This window comes from Canis lupus, chromosome 22, assembly GCF_048164855.1.
Source record: "Canis lupus baileyi chromosome 22, mCanLup2.hap1, whole genome shotgun sequence".
Classification (NCBI taxonomy): domain Eukaryota; kingdom Metazoa; phylum Chordata; class Mammalia; order Carnivora; family Canidae; genus Canis; species Canis lupus.
In genome coordinates this window covers 26,939,217-26,960,677 of record NC_132859.1, presented here as the reverse complement: position 1 = coordinate 26,960,677, position 21,461 = coordinate 26,939,217, and the positions used below count along the sequence as shown (strand labels likewise).

The 21,461-nt window shown below is 35.9% G+C and overlaps 1 protein-coding gene across 21 annotated transcripts in view; it reads left to right on the top strand.

Moving 5' to 3' along the window:
- TBC1D5 (TBC1 domain family member 5) overlaps positions 1–21,461 on the top strand; it is a 546,849-nt gene that overhangs the window by 436,796 nt on the left and 88,592 nt on the right. The gene's annotated exons all lie outside the window — the stretch shown is intronic.

Below are 21,461 nucleotides of genomic sequence, written 5' to 3'. Positions count from 1 at the left end.
AACTCGTCCACCCACACTTCCCTCTTTCCACCCCTACCCACCACCCCAGTTCTCAGACCTTGGAACTTGGACTGAATTATACCACTGGCTTTCTTGGTTCTCCAGCTTGCAGTTGGCAGATTTTAGCACACCTCAGCCTCAGTAATCACATAGACCACTTGCCATAATAAATCTTTTCTTACATATCCGTATATATCTTATTGGTTCTGTTTCTCTGAAGATCCCTAATGCAAGCTGATTAATATCAAAGAAGATAGAAATTATGTCAATTTAACAAGAATTTTGGCATAATTGGTGGATTGCACTATGAATGCTATACTTTAGCAAGAGAAGCCAATAATGTACTTCCTCCATGCAGACCTATGTCTCTTTGTAGGTTAACATTTTCTGAAATGTCATTGACAAAAACTGACTATCACAAAGCACTTAACCAAGATTTTTAAAAAGTAAAGAAGCATGTTGAATCATACCAATGTATGCTAAACATATATTTTTCAGAAGAGCAAAAATTACCATTGTAAGTAAACTATTATGAAAATGAATTTAAATATAATTTATTTCATCTCTATCTCATTTAAAAATTCTGTTGTGCATACATATATTTTCTCATGTGCATAATTAGTACAAGTGGTACATGCATATGACTTGTAAATAAATAAATAAATACACACATATTGAGGGTATAAGCAACCCCCTCCCATTTTTAACTAGTAAAGGAATAATGAAAGTTGAAGGATCCCTGCTCTAGACTATTAGTTCCTGAAAACTGATCTAGTTGATTCTAATGCTTAACCAGGATGAGAGTCTTAAGGCTGCCTCCTAGAGCATACACAGTTCTAGAGTCCCCGTAGACATACCCATTAGCAGGGACAGCTTGGAAAGACACAGGCCTTACTCTTATCCATATGAATAGGAGAGTTCTCCTGAACTTCTCTAATTAAACTGATAATGTAATACCTTCTCGAACATTGGCTTTCACTGAGAAGTATACCTGTTCCATCCCAGTCCTCTTACTGTGTTCTTATCATTTGGCTCATTATGCAATTTTATAGATGGTACTGATAATTACAAAGTAAGGCCTTTAAAACATTCAGTTATGGGGCATGATACATTTTGCAAATTCTTTAGAGGTAGTTAAGACTCTAGAGATGATATAACTATACCTTCATTTCCTCCTGAGGGCTTGATAAGGATGTGAGGCGACATACCCAAAGTATCCAGAATTCAAGGGCATAGCCAAAACCAGTCCCCAGGCTCCCATTTCCAAACTGGAGCCATCTGACATGCTCTTCCTTGGCCTTGCTCTCCCTGAAGACTCCTGGGACAGAACTATCTCAGTACTTCCACGCTCACCATTTCCCTCCACTTCCTCTGTGGCCACAAGGAAAATTAAGATGAGTTGTTTGGTCTTGTATAGTAAATACAAAACTGTGCATTTCAACTTGATTATCCTTCCAAGGACAGTTGTTTACTTCTGATTTCACATTTATTCATGGTCTGAATACTGAATTTGAAAATTGGTCTATTAGTTTGCCAGGTCTAGTCTCCAGGTTCCTGAAGTAAAGTACCCAGTGAAAGCGATAGGGGAAAAGTATAAAAATAATATAAATTGCTTTTCTATAATAAAACTGATCTTTGGGATCCCTGGATGGCGCAGCGGTTTGGCGCCTGCCTTTGGCCCAGGGCGCAATCTTGGAGACCCGGGATCGAATCCCACATCGGGCTCCCGGTGCATGGAGCCTGCTTCTCCCTCTGCCTGTGTCTCTGCCTCTTTCTCTCTCTGTGTGACTGTCATAAAATAAAAATAAAAATAAAAAAATTTTACAACTGATCTTTGAGTGCTTTCCTTAACCATGAGACTATAATGGCTTAAGTGGAAGACAATAAGACAAAAAAAATTTAAAAATTAAAAATTAAAGTAAACCAGTCAAGAGAGCCAATTCAAAGGCTTAAGAGTGACAGTGTGAAATGCAGAAGAAAGGGAGAGAGAGAGAAAGTAAATATATAAGAATATGGATAAATAGGAAGTTAAGTAACTGGAAAAAAATCACCTTGGACAGCTTTTCTACTTGAGAATAATATGTGTACATACTACAATGATTATTCAGTTTCATTGTTATAGTGTATTAAGGTTGACCAGCTGCTGTAACAAATAAACCCTTATGTTTCTTTGGCATCTCACAGCAGATGTTTAAGTTTCACCCAAGTGACAATCCATTATAAGGCAGGGATGGGAGTATCTCATAGTCAACACAATTCTTTGGGCTTTTGCTAGCCCTGCTGTTTTCAACTTCAACCTCCCAGGGTCACCCAGTACATTGACATCCCCATCAGGATGAGAAAAATAGCAAGGAGGATGGTCCTTGGGAGTTTTTACAGCAAGGCCTGCAGGTGGAATGCATGACTTTCACTCACATTCTGCTGGCTGGAATTCAGTCCTTTGGCTATCTCTAACCACATGACTTTGGAAAATGTAATTGAGCCCTGTGCCCAAGAAGAGGAGGAAGCAGGTGAGCCGCCAGTGGCTCTCTTTAAAATGGAAATGCCTCTGGTTGCTTTACCTCTTCTGCTGTTTGAAAGGACCTTCTTTAAGGAAAAAGCTAAAATCACAGTGTGAAGGTTGTGATGTTAAATCTCACAATCTGAGAAATCTGATTCTGTTGTCAGAAAAACCAGGCCATCTCTCAGAGACAGATTCCCAGAACTGAGCTCAAAAGGCTGCTGTGTGAAGCCAGTATGTCCCTTTCTCTATCTACAGTAATGGAACATCTGTAAGACTGATATCCTCATGCCCCTGGTGGCAGACACAGGGACACCACGTTATTATCAGATCACTTACAGTGAGGGGGGAAAAAACAAGTTATTGAACTATATATATGACCAGCATACTGTAGACCTACATGGAAAATGTAATCAGAATCACAGAGCTCCTTGGAGGGCCTGGTGTCAGATGGATGCAGATGGGAAGGCATATTTAATGAAACCAGGCTAAGAGAGCTAGCATACCTACTCCACAGTAAGGATAGTCTTCCTGTGGTCCTAGAAAGCTCATGGCCCATTAACCACTAACTCAGGCTCTCTCTCCCACTGACTCTGCCCATATGTGCCTCTTTGACTACTTTTCTCTGCTTCCTTGGCAGTCCCTTTTTGACTGACATCTTTTTGCTTTTGATATGTATATATTAAACATGTAAGGGATATAGTCAGACCTTCTTAACCTGAAAACCGCTTGGTGTCTTGAGGAAGGCTGCATGCCTCAGTTCAGCGATACTTTGTGTTAATTTTACTGTTCAACTTTCCCATAGTCGTTGGGTACACCTCAGAATTACTCCTAATCATTAATAAACTTGATTTCTGAAAAGGAAAATTGGAAGTAATTGTCTCCTTACCCGCCATTTTAGGGATACTGACACTAACATCTTTTTACTGCATGGTTGCTTCAGTAAATCAAGAGTTAGGCTTCAGGTTTTTCTCTACACACTGTCATTCCTAGCTCTTTGACAACCCCTTCAATTTTATCCTCTATAGTGTTTATGGAAAATGTGTTGAAGAAATATGAATTGATGAGAGCTATAGATGTGTCATAAAATTGTCAGTTGTAGGTCTGACCATCATCACGTTATAAGTTGGGGGTGTTAGTGACTTGATTCTTTCTGACCTTATAGTTCCTATTGCAGTGCAAGTGCCTTATCCATCATTTCTCTTTCTTTCTATAACAACAGTAATAAAAATAGAGATTATTTCAAATTATTTCACTTAAAGTAAATGTTATATGGTGCTTACATGACTTGAGCTGTCATTGGGAAATAGCGCCAAACAGGAAAATTTGAAGAAGGCAGAAAAATGACAGGAATGCTTGGATTTGTGTTCATAAACCCAGGAAAGAGATAAAGCCTTCAGCCTAATCTTTCCAGCTCGTATCTGAAGAAATCCCACCAGATTTTCTCATAAAGGTTGTAATTGAATGTATCTATTATATATTCCACTTACAAGAGGACCCGCTGACGAGAATGTCAGCTATTAATTTGAGATCAACTACTTAATTTACTTAATTGATAACATCTTATTTAAGCTCTCTTATTTGAAATTTCTTTCATTTGAGTTCTAGAGACTAACCAACTGAACAAAAATGAAATTTCAGAATATATTTAGGACTTAATCAGAAAAAAACTGACCTCTGATTAAACAAGGGAGAAGAGATTTCATTACCACAGAGATAATACAGCTTGGTGTCCTAAAGGATTGCATTGGAGGATTTAAAGTGTGTGTATGAATATTTTTTATTAAAGTGATGTCATTTTCTACTAGCATTCCTTTTGGTGTAAGAAAGCAAGCAATGTAATATAGACAGTATGAGCATTGTTTCCTTCTCCTGTTTTTTCTCATTCCTTCTTTCCTTTTTCTTTTTTATTTTATTTTTAAAGATTTATTTATTTATTTATTCATGAGACACACAGAGAGAAAGACAGGCAGAGACACAGGCAGAGGGAGAAGCAGGCTCCATGCAGGGAGCCTGATGGGAGACTAGATCCCGGGGTCTCCAGGATCAGGCCCTGGGCTGAAGGCAGCGCTAAACCGCTGAACGGGTTGCCACTCCTTTCTCTTTTTTAAATAAGACTTAATTATGAGCTTCTTGAAAACAGAAAATGTAAAGAGTTACTTGAAAGAACATTTAAGAGAGTATCAACAAGGTTTAGTCAATAATTAACTATGTGTGGTGAGCAATTCATTGTATTTCCTGGGTATACATCTATTTATTGAGTGGGAAAATGTATGGATGAACAAGTTTGCAAATATAAGAAGGTTGGATAATGAGTTGATTTTGAGTAGGCTGTGGGATTTACAGGTAGAAATATCCAGAAGGCAACTGAGAATGTGTGTCTCATGCTCGAAAGGAGAGCTTTGAAGCAGAGAGAGATATTTAGAAAGTGTAGAGTATGGACATTAGTTGTAGTTGAGGTATTGTAGATAGTCTCAAGGAATGATATGTTAGGGAGATGAGAAGAGGGCTGGGAAGGGAATTGGGACATAACAATAGGGGCAAAAGGAAGGAGCATATGGAGAAGAGTCAGAATGTGGGAAAACCATGAGAAGACAGAATTACAGAATTACAATGGCCTAAGAATAGATAATACCAAGAACATGGAAATGGTTAATGACAATGTTATAAAGAGAACAACTAAAATTAAAAACAAATAATGCGGGCAGCCCCAGTGGCGCAGCGGTTTAGCGCCGCCTGCAGCCCAGGGAGTGATCCTGGAGACCCTGGATCAAGTCCCACATCAGGCTCTCTGTATGATGCCTGCTTGTGTCTCTGCCTCTCTCTCTCTCTCTATGAATAAATAAATTTAAAAATATTTTTTAAAAAAATAAATAATGCTGTTGAAAATTGCTGATGAATTTAGGGTATACATTGAAGGGGAAATAAAAGTATCCTTTCATCACTGCTTCTCCCCATAATTGTCCCCTCACCACACAAACATAGTTTAATTACTTTTTCTTCAGATTGCCCTTTCATTGTCACTTCCTCTGGGAAGTTCTCCCTGATATCCCTGATGAAATAAAATTCTCCTGTTGTACATTTTCATAGCACCATATGCCTCCTTTTCTAAACATTCAACACAGATACAGTCCTACACTCATATATGTACTTATTTGATTGTCTCATCCTCTAATAGAAGCTCCTTCAGGGCAGAGTCATGACTGAGGTGTCACCACTATACACCCTGTTACCTAAAAAGTGCCTAACACATAGGAAATATTCAGATGGAAGGATTTATGGATGGTTGGAGACAAAAGGATGTTTCTTTCCATATTATCTTTATGCCAGCTCTGTGTTCTCTTCCTTCTGCTTGGATTGCTCTCTCTGGCTCTCTCCTACCAACAACTTCACAACCTTCCTTTCTGTCCAGCTTCAATGGCACTTTTTGGTTTTAAAATGACATCAGCTTCTCACTATTTCCTAGTAAAATTCATATGAAGACCCAAACAAAAACAGTATCACAACACAAAAACAAAAGTCAAGCAACTTATGGCCTGTAAAAAGTTCAACTCAATTAAGAAAAGTTAATTAAATTGCTTGTATTTCACTCTATAGAGTATCATCCACATGTACTCAACCAGCTGTGCCCCTGGGAGATAACCCATCAAAAGGGTGGTCAGATAGTCATGGCCAACCCATATGTACGCTTGCTTCCTGATTTTTTCTGTTAGAACAAGCTGCTTCTGTGACTACTCACTGGACTGCTTTTCATTTTTGTTACCTGAATTATGAACATGATAGTACTGCATAATTGGATATGATTAGGATTCTGTTCATCTGGATAGACTTTGAGAGCAGTATGAGATCACATCATTTCCAATTAGCCTTTTTGGAGTTTCTTTCCAAAATCAGCATAATAGTAGCATCTTCAGCCTCAGGTCTCATACAAGGAAAGTACTTGTGTGGGCAGCCCCGGTGGTGCAGTGGTTTAGTACCGCCTGCAGCCTGGGGTGTGATCCTGGAGACCTGGGATTGAGTCCCACGTCGGGCTCCCTGCATGGAGCCTGCTTCTCCCTCTGCCTGTGTCTCTGCCTCTCTCTCTTTCTGTGTGTCTCTCATGAATAAATAAAATCTTTAAAAAAAAAAAAAAAAAAAGGAAAGTACTTGTGTGGGCATTTAAGAAATGCCTCCTCTCTGAGCCTTTCATTATTTATGCATACCTGCAAGTCAAGATATTTCACTGTACTTTGCTGAAACTTTTTTTTTCTAATGTCAGTATAATTAATATAATGATTTGATGATTCTACCCATTACTCAGTGCTCATCAGGATAAGTGTACGCTTAATCCCCTTTACCTGTTTCACCTATACCCCACCCACCTCCCCTCTGGTAACCACCAATTTGTTTTCTCTAGTTAAGAGTCTGTTTGTTTGTTTGTTTTAGATTTTATTTATTTATTCATGAGAGACAGAAAGACAGGGACATAGGCAGAGGGAGAAGCAGGCTCCATGCAGGGAGCCCCATGTGGGACTTGATTCTGGTTCTGGGATCACGCCGTGAGCCAAAGGCAGACAGACACTCAACTGCTGAGCCACCCAGGCATCCTGTTTGGTCTCTTTTTTGTTTTGTTTCTTAAATTCCACATAAGTGAAATCATATGGTATTTGTCTTCCTCTGACTGACTTATTTCACTTAACATTATACTCTCTAGATATATTCATGTTTTGCAAATGGCAAGATTTCATTCTTTTTTATAGCTGAGTAGTATTCCATTGTGTGTACATACCACATCTTCTTTATCCACTCCTCTATCAATGGACACTTGGGCTGCTTCCATAATTTGGCTGTTGTAAATAAGGCTGTAGTAAAATTAGGAGTGCATATATCATTTTGAATTATTGTCTTCTTATTCTTTGGGTAAATACCCAGGAGTGGAATTACTGAATCATATGGTAATTTGCTTTAAGTTTTTCAGGAACCTCCATACTGTTTTCCACAAGCTGCACTATTTTGCATTCCCACAAACAATGCTTGAGGTTTTCCTTTACTCCATGTCCTCACCAACATTTGCTGTTTCTTGTATTGTTGATTTTAGTCATTCTGACAGGTGTGAGGTGATATCTCATCATTGTTTTGATTCACATTTCCCTCAGGATGAGTGATATTGAGCATCATTTCATGTGTTTGTTGGCCATCTGTATATCTTCGTTGGAGAAATGTCAGTTCATGTCTTCTGCCCATTTTTTATTTGGATTATTTATGGGGTTTTTGGTGTTAAGTTGTGTAAGTTCTTTTGTATATTTTGGATACTAACCCCTTATCAGATATATCATTTGCAAATATCTTCTTCTATCTAATAGGTTGTCTTTTTGTTTTATTGATTGTTTCCTTTGCTGTGCAGTTTTTTAAAATTTTTTATTTAATCCCAATAATTTATTTTTGCTTTTATTTCTCTTGCCTTAGGAGACATATGAAAAATGTTGCTGTGGTCAGTGTCAGAGAAATTACTGCTTGTGCTCTCTTCTAGAATTTTTGTAGTTTCATGTCTCATTTTTAGGTCCTTAGTCCATTTTGAGTTTATTTCTGTGTATGATATAAGAAAGTGGTCCAGTTTCATTCTCCTGCATGTTGCTGTCCAGTGTTGCCAACACCATTTGTTAAAGAGACTATCTTTTTCCCATTGCATATTCTTTCCTCCTTTGTTGTAGATTATAATTGACCCTAAAACCATGTATTTACTTCTGGGCTCTGTCCTGTTCTGATATATGTGTTCATTTTTGTGCCAATATCATACTGTTCTGATTAGTATAGCTTTGTAGTAGATCTTGAAATCTAGGGTTGTAGTATCTCCTGTTTTGTTCTTTTTCAAGATTGCTTTGGCTACTCAGGGTCTGTTGTGGTTCCATACAAATTTTAGTATTATTTTTCTAGTTCTATGAAAAATGCTATTGGCATTTTGATAGGTATTGCTTAAATCTGTAGATTACTTTGGGCAGTATGGATATTTTAACAACATTTGTTCTCCCAATTCATGGGCATAGAATATCTTTCCATTTGTTTGTGTCTTAGTTTCTTTCATCAGTGTCTTATAGTTTTCAGAGTACAGGTCTTTCATCTCCTTGGCTGAGTTTTTTGTGCAGTTGTAAATGGGATTGTTTTCTTAATTTTTTTTTCTGATGCTTCATTATTAGTGAATTTTGATAGTTATTATTAGTGTACATAAATGTACTTACTGAAGACCTTACTGAATTCATTTATCACTTCTAGTAGTTTTTGATGGAGTCTATATATGATATGATATCACCTCTGCAGCTATTTCTTTAAAAGCCAGACTCTGGCAAACTCTTTGGTTTATCTAGTTCATAGACCGCCACTGAGCACGTACCATGTACCAGACTTTTTGCTGGAGGCAGAGACTGACTATATGTTGGTGATCTGGACATGAGCTCAGCCCTCAATGAACTTACAGTCTTCGCAGAAGGCAGACATGTATATAGCTAACAGATGTGTATAATGCAAGACAAGATGAAATACATACAGAATTAACTTAAAATTAGTATGCTGTCAGAATGGAATTACTGGAGTAATATGGAAATTCACAAAAGGCTTCATGTAGGAGGTACTATTTGAACTGAGAATAAGAAAGAATTTCAAAAAGAGAATAGTGAGTAGATAGATCTAACCTGGGGGAACAGCTTACCTGAAGTCTGGAGATATGGGGAATGTTATAGTTCGTTGTGAGTGAAATGTAGGGCATATAGGGGGTAATATGAGAAGTACTTTAGGGCCCAGATCATGGAGGTCCTTGAATGTCATGCTAAGAAATTGGGATTTTATTCAATTTGCATTTGAGATGTGATTCTGAACTGAGGAAGGTAGTAAAAAAAAAAAAAAAAAAGAAAAAAGGCCTATATTTTTGAAAGGTGATTCTGGTGACATCATATGTATGGATCACATAAGAACAAGATTAGAGACTTGGAATAGTCAAGGCAAAAATTAGACATGTCTGAACTACAGAGAGGGTCTGGTCATGCAGCACTATGGCCTTGCCACAGAAGTCATGGAAAAGGCAGGATGATAGAACTTGCTCAGTCCAGATTTTTATATCCTTGGTCCAAGGTTCTATGTAGGAAGCAGTCTGAAATGTTGATACCGAAGATGGAGGTTTAGGAGTTCTTGTGCAGAGAGGTAATAGTGGGAAAATGACTATAAAAAAGATTAGACGGGAAGGTTTGAAATTGAGGGTATATTCACAAGGAGTTATTGCCAGATCTGTAAGATTACACATGTGTGTATGTGTTAGTTTGTAGTGAAATTTTATAGTTGGTACTATTTGAGGCTTCTAGATGACCTTCAAGGGTCAGTCTTATCTGAAATCCCAGATCTTCAAAAGCCCATGTGGAACCAGTTCTACTAGAGGTCAAAATGATTCACTAAGAAAAGTAAGCACAACACTGTATGATAGACTTTTGGTAAAAAAAACAAAACAAAAGGACAGCTTCAGCCAGAATTGTAAAGTGTTCTGCGTATTTATTTAACTTATGATATGTGTGATATGAGTATAAAAACTAAACTGAGAAAGACATACATTTTATCTTCTATTTAAGTAGCATTAAAGGGATAAATTTTGTTTTTAGTTTAGTGCAGAGAAGTATAAAGAAGAAATCCGAATGGTCCCTGTACATAAACCCATTGTAGAGATAACTCCCATCAATAGAAAGATGGGAGTGGAGTAATATGACACATGTTAAGGAAATCACGAAAGTATGAAAAAATGCAAAGTGAAAAACAAAGTCTGTGTCCAGTCCTCCTCTGCCTGCATCACTTCTTTGCTCCTTCTAGGAATGAGAAAAGAAAAGCACATGCAATGTGTGTTCATTTATCAACAGATATCATATTTCTTGATTTTTAACAGCTTGATTAAGATATAATTTACATACAATTAAAAAATCACTCATTAAAGCATACCACCAAATGGCTTTTAGTATTGTTTACAGAGATGTATAGTCATCACCATAATCTTAATTATAGAACATTTTCATCATACCCGAAATAACCTTTGTACCTATTAGTGGTCATTCTCTACTTTTCTCCCCCTTACTTAAAACTGCCCCCATCCCACCCTAGGCAATGACTAATCTAATTTCTGTTCCTATGGATTTGCCTATTCTGGATATTTTGTATAAAAGGAATCATACTATATGATATGTCCTTGGTGACTGGCTTCTTTAATTTAGCATAATGTTATAGAAGTCCATCCATGCTGTAGCTTGTATTAATACTTTATTTTTATTGCCAAATAATATTCTATTATGGATATACCACATTTTGTTTATCCATTCATCAGTTGGTAGACATTTGGGTTGTTTCCACTTTGTAGTTATTACAATGAATAGTGCTGCTGTGAACACTTACTGTGTATATTCTTGTGTGGGCATATTTTTATTTCTCCTGGATATATACCTAGCAGTGGAATTTCTTGGTCATATAGTAATTCTACATTTAACCTTTTAAAGAACTGCCAAACTGTTTTTGCAAAGTGGTTACACCATTTTACATTCCTACCAAAAGTATATGAAGACTCAAATTCTCCACATTCTTGGCAACACTTGTTATTTCTGTCTTTTTTATTATAGCCATTCTAATGGGGATCAAATGGTACCTCATTTTAGCTTTGATTTGCATTTACCTTGTGATTAATTATGATAAACATCTTTTCATGTGTTTATGGGCCATTTGTACATATTCTTTAGAGTAAGATCTCTTTGGACTGTTGGCCCATTTTTAATTATGTTGTCACTTTATTATTGAGTTATAAGAGTTCTTTGTATATTCCAGTTACAAGACTCTTACCTGAAAACTGATTTGTAGATATTGTCTCTCATCTATGGATCTTTTTACTTTCTTAATGGTATCCTTTAAAGCACAAATGTTTTTAATGTTGGTGAAGTCCCAACTTATCAATCTTCCTTAAGAGTTTTGGTGTCATAGCTAAGAAATCATTGCCTAACCCAAAATCACAAAGAATTATTACTCCTGTGTTTTCTTCTAAGCATTTGTTAGTTTTAGCTCTTATGTTTAGGTCTGTGATCTACTTTGAGTTAATTCTGTGTGTGATGTGAGGTAGGGGTCCATATTCATTCTTTTGCATATGGATATCCAGTTGTATTTGTTGAAAAGACTATTCTATCCCTCCCTGGAATTGTCATACCCCTTTACAAAAATTAGTTAACCATAAATGTTAGGGTTTATTTCTGGACTCTCAATTGTATTCCATTGATCTATAGGTCTGTCCTTAATGTTAGTACCACACTGTAGTGTGGTACCACAATGTAGTCTTATGGTAGCTTCGTAGTAAGTTGTGAAATCAGGAATTATGAGTCTATGTATTCTGTTTATCTTTTTCAAGATAATTTTAGATATTCTGAGTCACTTGCATTCCCATATGAATTTCTAAGATCATCTCATCAATTTCTGTGAACTATTTCTTTTTAAAAATACATAAAAAGAATTATACTTTGCTTTTATCTACTTTTTCCCCTCTTTTCATATAATAAGTCATCTCTCTCAAGGTTATTCTCAGTGCAGTGTCCACCAGGAAATAAGAGCTCTGTACTTCCACAGAGAATAACTACTGGAGAAGGAATGGCCTCCAAAGATTCCTCTTAACCTAAATGGAGTGATTACTTAAGTCCTTCTCATTCTTTCTGAATTACTACAAAGTATGAAACATCTATTTCATCTCACTGCTTCAGAGTTCCAGCCAGGGGGGTCTTGGACCTCAACTAAATGATTTGATTCTTAAGAAAAAAAAATGGCCTCTTAAAAGAGTTATTTTCTTGGAGCATTTCTGGCTGCAGACTAAAAAAAGTTCAGCTAGCTCTAAAGGAAGGAAGGGAGGGAGGGAGGGGAGACATAGATGAATAGACAGCCCCACTTTACAAAACCTCCCTCTACAAATCTGAGTGCTGTCGATTACTCCACACAAATAGGGAAATTAGAGAAATCAGAGAAGTTAGTACAGAAAAAGGGGACTGCGGAAGTAGCTTGCTTCACTGTCATGGAGCATTCCTTCATCATCCTCACCCTCACCCCCCATGTAGCCTCGCTTCACATTCTGGTAAAGTACTGGTTGCTATGCAGGTTGAAACCTATATTTCTAAACATCCCTACTCCTAATTACTATTTCTCTCCAGGGCTGGCAGTCATCTGGTGTTACAACCATGCCAGTTGTTAAAATATTGAAGTACTTTGATGTCAGTAAAGAAATCCAGCATCTGAAGGGTTAAAGCCTGGCACAGCAGTTACTCTTCAGAGCTGCCTGTGCTATAGCAGTTGTTCTATATTTGACTATTACTGCACACATTTGTGCAGTGAAAAGGTTAATAAACTAATCCAGTGGTATCCATAAGACACTACCTCCCAAGATGAAAGCTGTTATGCATAGCTACCTTTTAGGTTTCTGAGAAAAGTCCCCAAGTGGTCTGTGGATGGGATTCAGGAGGTTCTGAGAACTTGGATGGGGAAGATTTACAACTATTTCACTGAGCTTTTATTAAAATTTAGTTTTATTTCCTTCAACTAGGGATGAAGACAAAAACTGCAATAGTATTGACAACACCTCAAACATTTTCACTAATAACAATCACAGATATTTTATATCACATTACAGTTGATGAAGATATCTTGAACTACCATTTACATTCATCAGTACTTCTAAATTATAGTAATGATTAGACCAGCCACTGTATCTTATTTAATACATTAATATAAAAGTACATTTCACTGTTATAAATTTGTTCAATATTTTGATTACTACATTTCAGCATGATTGGTTTCCTTTATAAACCTATTTTTTTATATATATTTAAAAACATTATTCTGAAAAGGAGGCCAAAGTCATCACCAGAAGGCAGAGCAATCAACGGCGCAAAAAAGATAAGAACCCCTAGCATAGTCTGTCATATGAGCAGCATGCAATTGACATGCCAGGTTTTTTTTTTTTTTTAAGATTTCATTTATTTATTCATGAGAGACGCAGAGAGAGAGAGGCAGAGGCATAGGCCAAGGGAGAAGCAGACCCCCTGGAGGGAGCCCAATGCCGGACTCAATCCCAGGACCCCAAGATCATGACCTGAGCCTAAGGCAGATGCTCAGCCACTGAGCATCTCTAACATCCCAGGTGTTCTGATGTGCCAGTTATTATCACTAGATATTTGAAGGGGCTATGATTTAAAGACTGGTCTGTATCCAAAGTTACTGATTAAAAAGAAAATGTTTTATGACACTATCTACTCTTAAGAGAAATTCACACCTGATACCGGTGTTCTTTTTCTTTATAATGATATATGAGGTCTTGAACAAAATAATCAGGAAAGGCAAGAGTCCATCTATAGGGATTTTTCTCAGCAGTCTAACTTGACACACTTTCTTAAGTAGAGATTGGTCTCACTCAGAAACGTGTATCTAATCTGGCTGTTATTTATGGTGGTTTTCTGACTTCTTCATTTAGACATTTTAAAGTTCAGTACTGATACTTCATTGTTAGATTGGAAAGCATCACAAAAAAATACAGTGTGAGTGACCTTTGTAAGAGTGGACTTATATAATAAATGAATTTTTAATTTAAAGATGTTTTTTATCACTGAAATTACTCCCAAAACTGCATTAGAAGTGAGGCTTCCTTTCACCAGGCCTCATTGTGCAGGATCTTAGGTTTTGTTGCCTTGGCAATTGCAAAGCAGATAATGAAAAGGAAGAAGATAGGGAGAAGATGGGAGCAAAATTTCTCAAACCAGGGTTCTCATTCCCATAGGGTCACGTAGACTTACTCTTCGGGGTTCAAAGGCCCTTAAGCCAGTTTTAAATTGCTTCTATTCTAATGATACTTTGTTTAAACTTGTTTAAACTTATTTTAACAATTCTAACGATAAAAATTTACAATGATAATTTTCATATCAAAGATTTTAGTTTAAGTTCTAAATTGAAATATTTAGAAATATTTTTTGAGATTGCCTCTTTTTCTTTTATATCATTGAAGATTGGGGACCCTTCTTGGGCAAAGACAAATGGGTTTCCCTATTTTCTTAAACCATTCAATTAACATTTCTCCCCCATCCTGCTCACATTTAAGGAAGGAAAAAGGTGAAGAGTTCGGTATTGCTGAAAAGAGCTAACCAGCTATCAAAAAGTAATATTTTGAGGCCCAGTATTAGTAACAAAGAAAACATGTAGACCTAAGCTACTTTGCATATTTATATATATATGTGTGTGTATGTATTGGGGGACATGTTAATCTGGCATCTTCCTGCATGCTAAATTCAAAAATGTAAATATATTTTAAAAAAGGAAAAAATTTTATTTCTCTTTTGGTGTCTATTTATTGTGTGAATCTACAGTCGAGCATAACGCACAGGTGGTTTAAAATGCTTCTCTGCCATCTGAGATCTCGGCTTGCCAGGGTATAGATGGGGATGTCACTTTAGGGAATTGGGCTTATTCAGTATGTAAAATGAGGCTGGCATGGCTTCAGAGGTTTTGTCTGTGTCTTTACCCAATTAATGATTTTTTCTTCCTTTTTTTTAACTTTTTAAAGGCCTTTTAAATTTTCTCTTTTTTTAAGTTTTCATCTATAGATGCATAGATTAGAATTACCTGAATATTTCTGTCAATTGCATTAAGATTCTTAATACCTAATATTCATAATATGTATTTCCTATCCAAATACATCAGAGTTATTAGTATACAAACCAGAGGTCATTTTAATTCCGGTACTGAAATAATATTCTACTTTACAACCTTGTTACCAAGATTTTTTTTTTATGTTAACTTGATGGATGCCTTATATCTACATTTTGGATTTGTAATATTGCAAAGAAATAAAACTAGGCTTTATTTTTCCACATTTGTAGTTTTGCGAGTTTATTTTATACTAAGAACTTAATATTTAATTCATGATTATGGGTTGTTTTAAAGAATAAAGGAAAAATAAAGAATAAAGGAAAGATGGTTTAGATAAGGAATGCATGGCTCAATATACCATTTATACATAGGTATGCCTAGTAAAATGAGTATTGTCTCAATAAGTAATGTAAAAAGAAAATGAATTCTTGGCTAAATAATGAGGAAGGAAATAAGGTAACAAGTCTAGATTTGACATTAATATCCAGATAATACTACTTATTTTAATATATATTTTTTCTTAAATGGGAATTTTGTGAGCATTTAGGATTATAATGTCTGCCTTTTTGATCCAATGTGTTACTCTATTTAATTTTAATGAAGAGGGCAATATGTGGCAATAAGAAACAGAAATAGTGAGACCTTGGTGGACCCTCTAGCAATCAGTGAATATCAGATCACAAATTTCCCCAGCTTTAATTACAGGCAAAAGAAAAGACAAAATTAGCATTTTAATATAGAAATATCTTAGGCTTTAGGAGAATTATGATAAATCTAATGTTGCCTAGTGAACCAAAGAGGGGATATTACAACAAACTGTCTCCTTAGGAATATTTGTTTAAATAAAGGCAACAATACTTCATCCTTATCTTTTTTTTGGATAATTATCGCTATTTCAGGCTGTTCTGTTCCAGGTTTAAAATACCTTTAGTTAAAAAAAAAAAAAAGTAATTGGCAGTGTTTGTTTTCTATAAAACTACAAGAAGGGAAAAAATTCTGTTTGCTTGGCACTAACGAGATAATTTTAGGGAGAGTTTTTACTCTACAGCTCCAGTTCACTGGTGCCATGGCATCCCCGCACTTGGATGCATTTGGGTTCTCTCGTTTCACTTGCAGCGTATTAAACTACCTCCTCTTCCGTGGCTGAGGTTTGCCCACCTGTCTCCCCTAAAACACCTGCAACATATGTTTGCATAACCCTGTAATGCTTTGCCCTTGGGGTCCTAAGAAATTCCCCCAGAGCTTTTTGCTTATAAACAGCTGAGCAATTCGTTTTTCTAATGACGGTTGCTTTTCCCCCAGCATTGAGGCAATAACATATTCACTAAAGTAAGAGTCTCGTTTTTCATCAAAGAGAAATGTTCGACATATTTTTCCAGTGCTGCTTCTCCTTCTGAGCCTTAATTTTGCCTCTTTTCCAATCTGGCATGCTAAAAATTAAGAGTTGGTAGCAAGATAATAGGGAAATGAAAACTAAGTAATTCTTCATTTGTCAAATATTTTCTTTTCTTCATGCCAAACATATAGTATATTATAAATAAAAATCAGTTTTTTCTGTTAAACAAATGCTACAGGAACTTTATCAGTTTAATTTAAGGTAAAATTGTGATAATAATTTGGACATATTGTAGGAAATCACTTTAATGATTATAACCTCATAGGCTGGCAAGCAAATGTGCATTAATATGGTTTTACAATTTTTTTAATTTATAAATGCATGTACTCTTACTCTGAGAAGTAAAACAGCTTTTCTCCCTACAAAGGAAATCAAGTATGCATGAAATATTCTCTTAAATATTGTTTTTATTTTTATTTTTAATAATTAATATTTAAATAATATTTAAATAATTAATATTATTTTATTATTTTTGTTTTTAAAATGTGTAATGTTTGATAAAAGTCTATCCTTAGTTTATATATGATTCTCAAAAGCATGAAACGTCACTTTCTTTACCTATAGCTTATCAAGGATTTTAAGTTGTCAGACTGCTAAATTTGCTCTCAAATGTCTGTCAGTGTTACCAGGAGATAATCATGCTTCCATTTCATGGAGTTTTTATCAAGTGCCCGGCACTGTGCTGTGCACTTAATGTTCATTACCGCAGATTTTCAGTGAAAAGACACTAGAGCTAGGAGTGTGGCTGACATAACACAGGGGCTCAGCTAGTAGTGAGTGGAGCAGGGATCCCACCCAGCAGAAGCCGCAGGGACTCCTGATCCTTTGCCTCCTCTGCCCTGCAACCCAATGCGAAAGCAGATTAGTGATGTTCTGTTTCCCCTAGTCCCTTTGTCTTTCACATACAACTTTAACTCCTCCTGGTACATTCATAAATTAGAACAAGGATCCCTGAAATCAAAGAGATCACTGGAATTGCTTCTTTTATGCTCCTGTCAGTTCTACATTTATTTGTAAATAGCCAGCCCTTTGAAAGACATTGTGTTGTTCCAAGCAGGATGAATACTTTAGACTCATACCTTCCATGGTGGTCTCTGTATAACAATTCAAAAGGAAATAGTCATCTTCAAGTGAGGATGATTTTAGTTGAGGGATGAATCTGGAAAGTACTATTTGTAATGACCTTTGTCGCATGAATTTGGTTTCCTCAGGGTCAGAACAAGGAAAACTGTCATGTGTCATCTTGTAGTTAATTATTCCTATAGCACTTTATAGTTAGTTGTACTTAGTGCGGATTAACAGTTAAGTATTTGTATACTACCTAAGTGACTGTAAACTTAAAATACTGAAATATTACTATATAGGGGTAAGGGTGGCAGGGGGAGGCGAGTGATATGCTGATCCATGACTTCCATTATAGAGAAGAGCAGAGGGTAGGTGGCCACCCATTAGAAGTCGTAATCAGTAAGGGAGAGGGTGTTTGTTTTACCTGAAATTACATTAAGCAGCAGCTTACTAGCATATAATATAGACTTTGGAAGTGTAGAACATTAACTGTAATGGAGAGGTTAAATAGATTTCAATCACTTTTATCCCTTACATTGATTGCAGTCATTTTAGTACTATTTGTAAATTGATTTTGTAATCATGCCAAATTAACAGAAGCATTTTTGGAAATTCAAAAATACAGCATGGGTTTGATTTGGTTTGGTTTTCCCATATACTTCCCCTTAGGCCACTTGTTTCTACTTCTGTAAGTCATTTTGTCCACAAGGCTTCAGGATGCCTCCCAAAAATCCAGCCTATCTGTGCAATGGGTGAAATTTTCAGCATTCTTCTTGTATTGAAATAAAATAAACTATTGAAGAGAAAACTTTAAGAAGGGTTCCAAAAGCTTGTTAAGAATTTGGTGAGTTGGGATGCCTGAGTGGCTCAGTGGTTGGGCGCCTGCCTTCAGCTCAGGGTCCTGGTCCCTGGATCCGATCTGGTCCCTCATCAGGCTCCCTGCAGAGAGCCTACTTTTCTGCCTGTGTCTCTGCCTTTCTCTCTCAGTCTGGGTCTCTCGTGAATAAATGAATCTTTAAAAAAAAAAAAAAAAGAAGAGGGGAATTTGGTGAGTGGTACTTGGGAGTTAACTTGCTGTAGTCTTATAGAAGATCTATCCTAACTCCCATCTGGGTTGGTCTAGGAAAGGCATTGTAAATTCAGGATGAACGGAATCTGTGATTTCTGAATTTTCATGTATAATTATATAGACTTCCCAGGTCATGGAACACAGTTGGTATTCCTCTGTAAGTTATGATCACCATTTTGCTGTCTTTCTTACAAAGAAAAAGTCCCCAAAACAAGAGAGAGAGAGAGTGTGTGTGTGTGTGTGTGTGTGTGTGTGTGTGTTTAATGCACGTTGGTTTGGAAAAGCTTATAAAAGTCAAAATCCTATCTGTGTGAAAATGGATTTAAAATAATCAGTAATTGTTCCAGCCCATGCAAAGATATACTATTAAGGCTGTTGATATCACATGTCCTGCATGATGAAAAATTACAACTGTCACAGAGTCCAGTCTTTCTTACATACAGAGTTTGTCTATGTAAAATTCTACTGGTTCATAATTTAGAGGAAATTTCAGATCTTTAAAAATTAGAAATCAGAACTGTTCTACATCTGTAAAATTTTGTTTGGAGAAAAATCCTTTTAAATAAGAAAAGCAAGTATCTCTTTTAAAATGTTTCAGTTGTGTTAAGTTACAATTATGCTCATTTTATGTCATGCCCTAAGGAAACTGTTGTTACCATTTTGGTACATAGCTGTGTGAAAGGATATTGTTCCAAAATTTCTTGACTTTTAAAAAACCTTATTCAGAAGAGGTAAAACCAACTTAATTAAAAGAAGAATAGGCAAATGAAGACTAGTCAAGACTAATTATTAATGTATAGAAGTATTTGTGCCCTTTTTATTGTTCATGTTTATACATGTTGATTTTTATAGCCACACATTGTTTTATGTGTATGTCAGACATTGAGTTCTATGCTGTCTATTACAGTGGCCACAAGCCACATGTGGCTATTGAGCACTTGAAGTATATTTAATACAAATTAAGATGTGCCATACGTGTAATATAAACAGTGGATTTCAAAGATGGTACAAAAGGAAGAATGTAAAGTACCTCAAAGGTTTTTATATTGATTACATGTTAAAGTGACAACATTTTAGATATACTGAATCAAATAAAATATTATTACATTTAATTAAACTTGTTTTTTTATTTTTTAAATGTGCTTGCTAGCAAATTTTAGATGACATATAAAGCTTGCATTGGTGACCCACGTTGCATTTCTGTTGTACAGTGCTAGTCTAGATCATCTCTATGTCTACATAGTTATGTTTTAGTAATAGCAACATCTTCTTAGAAAATCCTATTGAATAACTTTCAACTATAACCTCTGATTTTATTTTCTTAGATTTCAAATGCTGTTTTTCAACATCATCTTTTGATTCTTTTTTTTTCCCCATCCCAGTACAGAGATACTTTAAACTGCCTCTTCCTTTGATACTAGTAAGTCTCCTAGGAATTTAAATAGGCCTCTGTGAAAGCAATACTTGAGCCTCATTCATATGTTCAAGTTAGATCATTATTCCTAATAATGGCTTTAAGTGCTTAGATAGATCAGCACTTCGTGTCTTGAATTGCTTGTCATTTTTTTATAAAGATGTTTCAAAAAATTGCTCCATGCAATCCCTTGTTTCATTGTTTTCTAGCAAAAAAGTAACATAATCTTTTATTAGTTTGTTGGGAGTCAGAAAAGAAAAGCCTTTTAAATATTAGCAAAAACAAAATGTATTTCCAAGTAGTGAAAATTAGTTGTGAGAGATAGTCCTGCAAAAGTTAATTTTTTAAATAAATCATGAATGCACTGGCAATTTGCCAGTGGCTTTCACTTCTATTTTATTTTCCCATTATACTTGGGTCCAGGTTGTCATCAGTTACCACGAGGAAACCCATGTAATTCCTAGAGAGAGAAAAGTTGCACTGTTAGATTTAATAGTATGGTAGTCATGGAAGCATCGGTTATCTTCATCAAGGCAATTCAGATTTGATTATTGTAGAACTGTGTTGAATACCAAACCAGTGGAGTAGTAGCTGGAGCTAAATCAAGGGATTGTCATTTTTGTCAGATGATTAGGGCTGACTTGGAAGAGATATGAAAGGGTTGAGCTGTGTAAATATTCTCTTTTCAGCAGAAAAAGAAAAGGTCCATCATGGCCATTAAGATGCAGCTTGTTAGCTTGATGAATTTCAAACTATTTAACCTTAGCAATTAGATACCCCTGCGCACATACAAGTATATCAGTGCCTTGGGATTATGGCTCTAAGGATTGATATCAAAGCATATTGGTAATTTTCTATTAATATAAAATGAGACCTTTCTGTGTCTAGATATGGCTCTCTAAAGGACAGGCATGCTCTAGTTCAAAGTCCTAATTATTAACTTGCAATATAAGTTCATAAGTTCAGGTAAACACTGGAACACATTTATTTATAAGTTTTATAAAACTTTTAATGAAAAATGTGTGTAATTTAACATTTTAGAGATGGTATTTGTTTAAGTGGTAGTATTAACATACTGTATTTTTATAAACTAGAGTTCATTTAATTTTTATTTGCCTCTGATGGACCTGATATACTTAAATAATAGACACATTAAGTGATAGTAACACATTTAGATAGACAACCCTGACCCAATGATCTTAGGATATTTCTGCAATGTTTGCGAGTAAGTATCAAAAGCCAGAAAGGCCAGTGTATTGCTGTTTTTATGAAAGTGTGCATTGGTCAATTTGCTTTTGTATTTTGATGGTACCCTGCTAATATTTTCACTACCTGGGTACTTATTAAACTTATA